This window comes from Amblyomma americanum, chromosome 10 (genome assembly GCF_052857255.1).
Source record: "Amblyomma americanum isolate KBUSLIRL-KWMA chromosome 10, ASM5285725v1, whole genome shotgun sequence".
NCBI classification, from domain to species: domain Eukaryota; kingdom Metazoa; phylum Arthropoda; class Arachnida; order Ixodida; family Ixodidae; genus Amblyomma; species Amblyomma americanum.
The window spans coordinates 57,891,565-57,903,449 of NC_135506.1; the positions used below are offsets into that span (position 1 = coordinate 57,891,565).

The 11,885-nt window shown below is 44.3% G+C and overlaps 1 long non-coding RNA gene across 1 annotated transcript; it reads right to left on the reverse strand.

Annotated features, from left to right (window-relative positions):
* Positions 1-7,381: 7,381 nt before the first annotated feature.
* On the reverse strand, positions 7,382-9,395 carry LOC144108016 (uncharacterized). The gene is made up of 2 exons (XR_013309460.1): positions 8,197-9,395; positions 7,382-7,503 (listed from the first exon to the last, which is right to left on the reverse strand). It is a non-coding gene; the product is annotated as an uncharacterized LOC144108016 (long non-coding RNA).
* Positions 9,396-11,885: the final 2,490 nt, after the last annotated feature.

Sequence of the window (11,885 nt, forward strand, 5' to 3'; positions counted from 1 at the left end):
AAGGAGCGCATGCACATTCCAAAAGCAGCGCACCGCTATCTCACGTGTGATTTGACACCGTATGAAGGGTGCTGTTCCTCCAAGTACTTTGTTGTATGATAGCTCTCTGCCACAGATCTTTTTACCCCCCCCCCCCCCCCCACCCCACAAGAGTCACTTGTGGCAGTCTTTTTTTCGTGACACTGCCAACTATGTTACAGGCCATGGACATCAATCCATAGTGGCTGTCAAGGTTTGCAGCAGCTTATTTGAAAGGTCTTCCCTCAAGTACAGTTCAGTTCGTAACTTGACAACATCTGCTCCAATGCCTGCAAAATAAAAAAGGAAAAAAAATGTGGTTAAGTACTAGAAAAATCTCAATGCCACAAGCAACAGTACATAGTATTTTGTGTGTTAGTCACAATATAGAAGCACCACATGAATTTGGAGGGCAATTTAGAGGACTGTACTGGAAGGCTCGGGATATTCAAGGCTATTGAAGTAAATGAAAGTTTTCAAAAAAAAATGGTCTCTAATAATGTAGCTGAGCAGTAGTAAATTCTACCTGATGCCTGCTTTTACAACTTTACAGCATAAAAGGTTATCTTGGTATCAATGAACAGAAGACCTACATTCCACAACATGTACCCCCCAATAATTTCTAATTTCCAGCAGGTGAATAGTGAAGCTCTCCGACCAGACACGACATTTAACAATGCTGACATTTTACTGGGAGAAAGTTCCTCATACTGTCATCACTGTAAAACACATTAAGTATGCAAATAAAATGGATGGTGAAAAAGTAATGCACAATCCACTCAAGCTTAGTAATGGTAAGCACTAGGAAAATAAAATATAACAGTAGCTAGCATTGCTCCTTTAAGACCTAACCAATAAATAATTTTTCTTTGCTCTTATTTTCGGTTATGCCACTATGACCAATGTAACACCACACTATGCCAATGTGTATAGTGCGGACATTGCTGAGCAACATCATTCACAGCAAGCTGTGTCCAGCCTATGGTGACAACAGCGAATCAAAGATGTTTTTCATGCCTTTGGAGGTTTTGATGTGATGACTACAGCATTTAGGGTGAGCCACATTTATGGAGACCATCACCTGTCACAACATATGGCAACACATCAGTCACTGATATAGTAATCCAAACTGACAGATCCTTTGCCACATGAGAAATGATAGAGCACAATGGTATTACAAAATAATCTGCATTAACACTAATTTAATGACTGCCATAGAGAAATATTTGTGCTCACTGGCTTCCAAGGCTCCCGGCAAGGGAGACAATGCAGATCAGGAATAACATATCCGATGGGTGTCTCCAGAGTTTCTCTTAGATTTGTCTACAATGACTTCATGCTGTCCTCATGTAGGATGATGTTTCATTTCGATCCCAGGAGCAGAAAAGGCAGTCATTGGAATGGAAACATTCATGCAACAACTGTTACCAAAGAACGACATTGCTCAGCCTGTGACAAGCTGCAGCATATCTCAAGAAGAGGCCAGAGTTACATGCAAGGGACATGAACCTGGATCACGATAATACCAGACTGCATGCTGACCACATGGCACTTCACATGCTTGGCCAACTGAGATGGACAGTGGTGCGACAACTCCCATACACCCAACCTAGCGTCATCAGACTGAAGGCTGATCTGTATGGGAAGCAGTTTCGTGATTCGGTCATTGCGTATGAAGAATTGGTGTAACGTTCAACCTCGAGAATTTTGCGAACGTGCACTCAAGTCATGAATACAAAGATGCATACAGTGTAGTGAATCGGAGGGGTCATGCATTTGGCAGCAGTTCCAAAGGACTAAAATTTTATTTCCTTAGTGCTATGAAGCTGCATGGACTCTGCGTTACTTTCAGACTGCCCTTTGTAACAGCATGATGCTTCTACCAAAGACTGTTGCACATAAACGTGGAAAGCATTTTCAAAACGAGACAGGAAAGAAAGTGATTGCATAGTCATCTCGTACACATACTGGGTGACATTTCAAAAGGACTCAAATTTCATTTCCTTCATGTTCACTGTAATCGAGCCGCAGTGGATTGTGCGTTACTTTCCAACCGCCCCTTATAAAAGCATGACTTCAGCCAGAGACTGTTCCACATAAATATGGAAGGCATTTTCAAAAATAGACAGGAAACAGACTGACTGTAAGTTCATCTCAGCGAACAACGAACAGGTGACAAACAAAAAGTAAAACAATGCATTGCACTGTACATAAGTAGAAATTAAGCAATTGCAAAGACAGTCAGAAATAACACCCCACCTCTACCTTGCACAACTGCCACACTAGAATAGTAGTCAGCATGTGATTGCATAAAGGAGAAGAATGAAAAAAGGAACAAGAAAGGAACAAGAAGAACAAGACACACCACCTATGCCTCAAAGGTATGACGCTATAGTTTATTGGTAATACGGATATAGGAAGAACTGGTCATTCTCTTACTTATCACTTAGAGATCCCTGGCAGTCCTCAAACCACTTTTGGCGCAGTGGTGCACCGATTAAACGATGCGCCACTGCTCTGCGATGGCAGACACTGCCCCCTGTGGGGCTTGTGCGACCCAGGTTGCTCTTGCCAAGCAACCTGTAGTGACCAATCATTAATTTAACAGCCACCTGCCACAGTGCACAGTTTGCTCACAATCTGCATTACTGGAGACCATGCAAACCAACAGTACCTCTAAATAATAGTCCCCAACATCCAGTTATACATTACAGTGAAAGGCATTTACATGTAGAGTAGAGCCCACTTATAATGGCAGCAGCTATAATGAATGCCCACTTAGTACGAATGCAGCAGGTGCTATTATCAAAATATGTTTTGAGAAATAGAACTGCATCTCTCTCTCCCCCTTTTGTACCGCTACCACAACTAGAGAGCGTGCATACAGTGCAGTTGATAGGTTGTGTGGGCAGTGTGCCCGGCTACCGTCATCAATGCATTGACCCAGGAATGACAGATGACGCTGGCAAAAATCCACGTGATGGAGACGCGTGAGGATATGTGGCAACATGTCATCAATGCACAGTTCGCCAGATGTAGCTTGCGATGACCGCCAACATCACAAAGACGTGCTGTGATGAAGATATTTATGCAAAATACGAGGTTTCTACCACTACAAATGAAATCAGCAAACGAGCTCAGCATCTATACCACTGTTTCACGTGAACACACTAACTCCGATTAGCTATATCGCATCCCTACAGCAGGTTGTTGGCAGTAAGCCTCTTGGTGAGGGGAACATGGCCGCACTGGAGAACTTTGAAATCGGTGCGGTAGGGCCTCCTAGAAGAGACGCACATAACATACTTAAAAAAGAATAAACACCACTTTTGTCGGACTCAGTATTATTACATGCAATACGGGAAGTCCACTTTACTATGAACTTTGGATAAAATGAACGCCATCCACATGACTGTCAGGTTCGTTATAAGTGGCCTCAACTCTTCACACTGGCCACCCAACTCTTCCCCTTTTGGAACTCAAATTACCCATGGGTGCAGCAATGCGCACTCTGTTTTGCTAAACACCAAATATGACCAGGCACATTTTCACATTCTGAAGAACAAAGGTTCACATATAGCTGAAAGAACAGTTTACAGGCATATCGACCAAAAAGAAAAACGTACGCAGTCAGCTTGCCGCGATGCTTCAAAGCTTTCCCTAACTTTTGCTAACATAAAATAAGAACTGCAACCAATACCATGTGTACATGTGTACTCCCAACATTAAGTGAAAATTAGTTTGTTGCATATATTGCTCAGCCACTAATCGAGTTGCAGTTTGCACACTGCGATAGCTGGCAATCAATCAAATACTTGCTCAAAAGCGAGGGTCTCCATCACTGTGCAACCATGGCCCCCCCAAAAAGTATAGCGGATCACCAGCGTACATCAACAGACCCAGAACAACGCTTTGGGTTTTTATACTTCCTTAATACTAAGCTGGAGAATCAGCGTGTGCATACAGAGCAGATGGTACAAGGAAACAAGACGGCACTAGTAAAAGCATTGGCTGCTTACTCCACCAAGAAGTAACAGGTTATTGTGGTGAAACCAAAGAGGGGCCAAGAATTTGGTCCCCCATTATAGACCTGCACACAAACAGCAGAGTTTAGTATGAAAAACAAGTAACAAATCATGAGCAGAAGTGACGGATGGTAGATCATAAACAGCATAAAATGCAGCAAATTTCCTAGCAAAAAGCATCATAAAATATGCAGATGAATGAATCATCTGCTGGCACAACACAAAAAATGTACAAGTCCAGGATTCTTAGACATCAACTTTAATTGTGAGGCACTTTCTTTTATAGTTCCTCCATCTGTCGCAGCGAGTAGTTAAGAGTGCCATAAAAAAAAACAATTGGGAACGTATCTAGGAACAGCAAAAAAATGCAACCCTGCCTAGGGGATATCAAACGATACACTGACTGCTATAATTAATTCTTACAGGATATGAAAAATTTACATTTATAAACTATTTACTGTTGAAAGATGCATTTGTTTCTTACAGGATATGAAAAATTTACATTTATAAACTATTTACTGTTGAAAGATGCATTTGTTCAGAATTGTTAGGTATGAAACCTGACAACAAAGTAGTGCGTTTGTGAGTGCCTTGCAGCGACATTACAGTGGGAACGGTTGCGCTATTTAGATGACCTCAAGAAAGGGCTGGCACTGCCCCGCCTTGCACTGTTTGTCTAGACAGTTAAAGCTGCCGCACTGACCTTGATGTGTTCCCAATAATCTAAAAACGTGCTCTGCAGCTACTATACAGTGTCGCTGTACCATCTAAACTGCAGCGTCTTTACTGAAGCGAGAAATTTAAATTAGGTAAATGGCCCAAGGGCAATGGACAGAATGATGCAGTGAAATTTTTCCTCTCATGCATCAGCACTGTCATCAAAACCAGCGAACAAAAGGACAACCTATCATCATGAGGGTCAGCTACCTTTTGTTCCTTACTGCTCTTTCATCAAATACTGCTCGAGCATCAACACTGAATGAACACAGGAGCTGGCTTTCAGTTAGCTGTCATGCAGCGGAAGAGGTTCATTGACATTAAAGGGCCAGTGTGACAATTTTTTCCATATCCAATTATCCTGGTTCAGAAGTTGTCCTATGCCTTGCAGGTACTAATGCAAAAAGACTGACTGAACATGCAAATAACAGTTGCTCCACTTGGTAAATTCAAAACGCAAAGATGAAACGAAATAGCATTTACTTCACCGAGTGCAAACATTGAAACATTGGGAGTTACCCATCAGAGCAACACCTTGCACATGTGCAGCGGAAGCTTGCATGTACTTGTTGCCTTGCCTGGACAGCCTCAAACCAGGCATTTTGATGGAGTCATTGCTTTGCATGCACACCGTTGGCGAGGAAGGCTGGGACCACAGCAAGGAGATCTATCCAAAGCCTATTGGTAATCCCTTTTATTTGGTATGATTGTAAATCTACCAAACGTACACACCCTGACCTTTATTTCACTATTTTTGAATATGTCGTTTGTCAATAGTTTACTTTTTGTTGCCTGCCGTCTCCTCGGCAGCGGCAGTTTGAACAGCAGTACTCGTTTTCATGAGTTTGAAGCAAAATGGAAAGTGTTGCACCGATTTTTATTATCTTTAATTCACATGTACTGCTGCTAGCTCTTCAATGTTTCCAAGCGAAAAGCATGCTCTACTCTGTAACAACGTTTTCAGTCCATTTGCCCAGTATAGTGGAATTAAGTACAGCGATTCAGTGATTGTGGTAACACAGGTTACCACAACTAAAACTGCTCAAAGACTGAAAAGTGACAGTAGGGGAACACCCATCAACCCTTTGTCGGCTGCGAGGCTCCCTCAGAAACTGACGTCAGTGCCAGGTTTCCCTTTTTGTTACTGCCTCTGTTGTCACCGACACAGCAGGTGCTGGAACAAAGTCTTGTTAGTGACCACTGTGTGGTCGTCCCTCAAGACACGTTAGACTGTAAGTAATTGGCAAATTCTAATGCTCTGTGCACTATGACCTGCAACCAACAAATTTTTCTATATGCACAACACAATTTGTGGTGCGATTGTCCAGTGCACTACCTTCAGTTCTGCTCATGCGTGAAATTTAAACAAAAATATGAACAGGCAAGAACATAATTAAAATCCACTGTTTCAATTACTGCTGTGCTGCAGTGGACTAGCGCATTCTTTTTGGGCACGTCAGACAGCCGGCCCAATACACTAGTGGCTCGTGTCCGTTTTTTACTAATGCGCTTTCTCTTCTTTCAACGAAGCATCAAGAGTACAGAAATTCATTTACCATTGTAGGTGTGCTCACTTTTAGGTTGCATTCTTAGATGCTCTCTAGCAAAATCATTGTTCAAACCATTGTCTAGAAATCATTTTTTCAATCTCCTTTTTTCCCTGCTCATAACCAGTAAATACATGCACACAAATCAGGATGTGCTTTACCCTTTAGGTTGCATTGTGAGATGTTTTGGAGAGAAATTAACCATTTAAAAACTATACCTGCTTGACTAGGCTCTTCCTAGATGGCGCTACATAGTAATAAATAGAGCAACCTCCAGTGTGAGTGCACTCCGTTTTGTCCGTGGCGCATGGAGCATCGCTCAATGGGTTTCAGGCTTAACATCCCAAAGCGACTGAGGCAATGAGGGACGCTGTATTGGAGGGCTCCAGGCAATTTCAACCACCTGGGGTTGTTTAACTTGCACTAAACATTCCAGTACCACCGTCAACACGCTTAACGCGAACGCTCGATTGCGCGTCCTGCTCCGATATTACAGCCCCTGAGCGCTAGGCGCCGAGAACACGGCCATGCCGCACGGTGTGTCTGCGGCGGATGGAGCAAGCTCGTGCCCTGCTTCCACCCTAATATTGTCCGACACCCAGCGGCGCTAATGTCAGTGGAAGACGCGCTCGAGCGTTGGTGTTATGCGTACTGACGATGGTACTACATGGGCTTCAACCATTTCGCCTCCACCAAAATGCGACCACCGCGGCCGGGATCGAACCCGCATCTGTCAGGTCAGCAGCCGAGCACCATAACCACCGAGCCACCGCGAAGGCGTTCATGGTTCATTGGCAACCCAGTCAAAAAAAACCATTGGAAATTACCAATTGGAAATTTCCAAATGTGTTTTCGACACCATTGGAAAATTCCAATTGGACTATTCCAATTGGCCGAAACCAATTGGACTATTCCAATTGGAATTTTCCAATGGTGTCGAAAACACATTTGGAAATTTCCAATTGGTAATTTCCAATTGGTAGACTCCAACTGGTCCACTCTATGGCCGATACCGACTGGGCTGCTCCGATTATCGGGCACCAGATGGCTATTAAACAGTCAGGAGGCAAGCAGTGCATTATCTGTAGCATTTTATTAAAGTATAAGAATGAATAAATAAATAGTCGTGACACAAATCTTCTTGCAGGTCCTAGTGCAGGTCCTAAAATTAAGGCTCCATTTCTTTCGCGAGCTCCCTGCAATCAAACAGAAGCATGACACAGAATGCATTACTGCAGAGAATCTAAAGACCGAAAAGCAAATAACAAGGAATAAGATTTAATGTGTGAACAAACAAACGAAATCCATCAAGCTGCACACTAAGATGCTCTTTGTGGAATCAAGTTATGGATTAGCATTCAATGCAGTAACTGCGCGAGTTTTGATACAAGCAGTCACAACAGAAACAATAATTTGTGCGTCATGAAAACTGCAACATGGGAATGCTTGTTTTTATTCTGTTGTTGGCGATTCATAAAGCACCACAGGAACTTGCTATGTTTTATTTCGTAATTACGCAATGCGATCAAATTAATAGCAAAATGCAATATACTGCACTCCAGGAGTAATGTCCTGCGCTGCAAATACAGCACTTTTATAAATGTATACTCCTGAAGATTTGTATTATCCACATCATCAATGCTGAAAAAGTGCCTAAGCTGCAGCCATCCTCCACGAGCAGAAAAAAGATTCAATCATTTGACCTATTCCCATTATCAAACTACGTTCGTTCATTAATTGTTTTGCACACAAAGATGTGACCACGTGCTCTGCTTCCAAGCATAGATCGCGGACGTAGGCTCTATAGCAGCTTCACAATTAATGCTTAACATTTGCATCAGGCACACACATATCACACAAAGTTAACAGTGAAAAGTGCAGGTAATTACCTCCAAGCATGAGAATGCGGGCCGGATAAAAGTCTGCTTCTCCTTCGGCATCTGTCCACTTCACCTGATGATAGATTCGCGAATCAAAAGTCTTGGGCATTTTCAGGTGCAAAGTCCTTCACATCCGTGACGGGCACCACCGCACAGCTTATATTGTCTTTATACCTGACGTACGCAAAATCAGGCGCACCCGAAGACATCGCGCACACAGGTATCCTAGTACTACACCTAGAGCACTGTACTGCAGAGCAAGAACCACGCCACCACGAGTCCACGACCATGTCGACCACGCTGACTGCGCGCGCCATGACACAAACACAGTTGTGGTGATACGAAACTGAGGAATCATTTTATTTTCCGAGAGTAAAACTTTTGAAAGTGATTAACAGCAACAAAATTTTTAATACATTTTTAAAATTAAGTATTGCGATTTTGTTTATAAATTGTTAATATTTGACTATTTTGTACAGTACTCTGCATTATGTGAAAATGTGGATAACATCGCTCACTAGCTGACTGGATCAGCTTGAACTGCAATATGGCGGTCTATGGAGTGAGGCTATGATGGAGCTGCCAGTTTCTGAAATATTGACTGTTTGTATATTAGTAAGAACAGGTGAAAATGCTTATGTCTCGCCAGTGCCGAGTTCATTCACAATTTAAACTCAATATTGCCGCAAATATTTGTACTGAATGTTTGTTCTTTCATTCATGAAAGCTGCTGGCACACAAATTTATCTCAGTTGATCGCACCGAGGCGGAGCCTTTTCTGCGTTGTTCCAGACTTATGGTAACTTTGCACGCCGTATCTCAGAAGTTCGCTATCAGCTTTAAATTGGGCACGGCCGAGAACAGTGGGCACTCTTTTCGGCGACCGCCGAGCATACTTGTTGCTTTCGTCGCCGCCAAGCAATTCGATCAGTTCATTGTGGGCACAAGTCAGCCGAAAGAGTTTCGTTCGGAAGCTATTTTCGCTATCTTTCCAACCCGCTGGACTGCCGTCATCACAACGTGACATCTGTTGGACCAGTCCATTTGGGAGCAGGGAACCAATTTGGTAGTTCAGTTGGAACAAGGAAATACAATTGAGCTGACCAGTTGGAATATAAGTCCAATTGGAAAGTTCAGTTGGACCCAACTGGAAGTACACAACCAAGTGGATGGTCCACTCGGAACTAAAGAAACCAATTGGGCTGTCCAGTTGGATTCATCAGTCCAACTGGCTGACCAGTTGGCTCCCAATGGGTCCAGTTGGCTGACCAGTTGGCTCCCAATGGGTCCAATGGGCGGAACATTTGGGTCCAATGGGTCCCATTGGCTGACCAATGGGTCCCACTGGCTGACCATTTGGGTCCAATGGGTCCCATTGGAAACTTCAATTGGACCCAATGGTTTTTTTTGACTGGGAATCGCTGCTCGTGATTATGTTTTGCCATCGTTCAGTGGCAATCACGAGCGGCGCCGCACGGCAATGACGAACGGATGGTAAACGTCAGAGCGGGAGCACCTAAATATTCGAATATGGCGCGCACGGAGCGAGCTCCTGTCGGAGAGCTCCGGAGTGTGGTACCGGTTAGGTGGTAACGACAAAGGCAGAGGATGACAGACGTTGAGCAGTGAGGTAGAGGCCTCAAAGGTCGGGATGCAACGAGGCCGGAAAGCAGCGAAGAAGCAGCCAGCTGTGGCAGCATACGTTTTCGGCCAAGCACCGCGTGCCAGTGCGAGGGGCTCGCAGCGCCGTGGTCCACTCGCATCGCCCCTGTCCCGTCGCACGTTACGATGCTCCGGCCGCCACCAGCTGCGCGAGCAGCACTACCACATACCACACGCACCACACACACACGACCGGGATCCAAGGCATTAAGCGCAGCATGGCAGAAATGGCACAAATTCCCCAGGCACCAGACTCCCATGCACACCAATCGAGAACCATACGTCGAGGTTTGAAGAGCGTGTGACATTCCCCGTAGAGCCAATGGAGACGATTTTTGAATGCGACGGTGGCGGTACCTGGGAGCGACAATAAACGCATGAATTGCTCAAAACTCTCTGAAACAAGCTGCGTTGAATTCATACACAGTATTGTGCGTTTTTATCGTGAAGACTCAAAAATTTCCCCCTCTCAACCGCTGGCTCATTTGCGGTGAAACTGCGCACAGAGCTTGCGTATTATGGTAACTTTTGTACCGTAGCAAGCTTGACAACGGTACTTACTTAATTGAACCATGCATGATGCGAAAACGTAATCGTCTACGTACAGATCGGCGAACCAAAATAATAATACTAATAATAATAATTGGTTTTTTGGGGAAAGGAAATGGCGCAGTATCTGTCTCATATATCTTTGGACACCTGAACCGCGCCGTAAGAGAAGGGATAAAGGAGAGAGTGAAAGAAGAAAGGAAGAATAGGTGCACTGACATCGCACAGCACACAGGCGCCTTAGCGTTTTTCCTCCATCCGCAGACGACGTTTTTTCGCTGAATGGCGGCAGTGGCGCCATCTCTTTTCGACAGTGGAAAGCGTCACGACAAGGCCGCTGAGACGAGTGTTGCAAACAATATTCTTTGAAAGGTAAAGCCTCGTTAAATCAGTTGTTCTGATATTTTTTCCGCTCAATTAGCCGAAAATGTTGTAAGCACTTCAGTTGAAGCAGACGAAATGGCCCGCGCTTCTTGCAACGCTAGCCTCGGCGGCCTTGTCGTGACGCTTTCGACTGCGAAAAGCACATGGCGCCACTGCCGCCTTTCAGCGATAAAACGTCGTCTGCGGGTTTTGGTTCGCCGATCGATACGTAGACGATTACGTTTTCGCATCATGCACGGCTCAATTAAGTAAGTACCGTTGTCAAACTTGCTACGATACAAAAGTTACCATAATACGCAAGCTCTGTGTGCAGTTTCACCGCAAACGAGCGAGCGGTTGAGGCGGAGAAACTTTTGCAAGTCTTCACGATAAAAACGCACAATACTGTGTATAGTTGCAGCATTTTGTTTCATCCCCGGGTTTCCGTTGCCAACGTCGTCAAGGTATGTTGGTTTATGCTCGTTTTTTAATTTCGCCTCGTAGAATTATTTTTTTTTTTCCCCTGTTTTGATAACACGCTAAAGCTCACTCCGAGGCTCTTGCGAGAGGCAAAGCGAGAGGGAGGTTTCACCCTGCAGAATATCCGTGACCTGAAATCGCGGATCTGTATCGTACGCCCATATCGTCTTTTCTTTTTGCACCCAGGTTGCTCTTCACATGCGTTAGCTTTTGCGTGTGCACATATGCTTTTGTACCCTATAGAACGTTTGCTTAAGGTGCATCAAATTTCAGCCTGTATTATTATAAGAAGTGCCAAGACGAAGACAAAACGCACCATTTAAAACTGATAGAACTCATAGTTGTGCGCTTCTTGAGACCGCTAACAAATTATGCATTCGGCCTCACCGGCAGGCAAGATGCCTGCCGGTATTTCTCAAACAAGACGTGCACTTTCAAAAAGGCCTCAGGCTATGAAGGTAGACGATTTTCTTGTTCTGAACCCAATGAAAACGCCATTAAGGTGCTGTAAGCCCATTTTGTACCCGAGTTAGCAGAGAAGCAGCTGCGTCGCTGGATATTCGGCTCCTTGACCGAATCTGAGCGAGCAGGAAACAAAATATTAGATCCGGCACTCCCCCTCGCATGTCCTGGCACCATTTTTG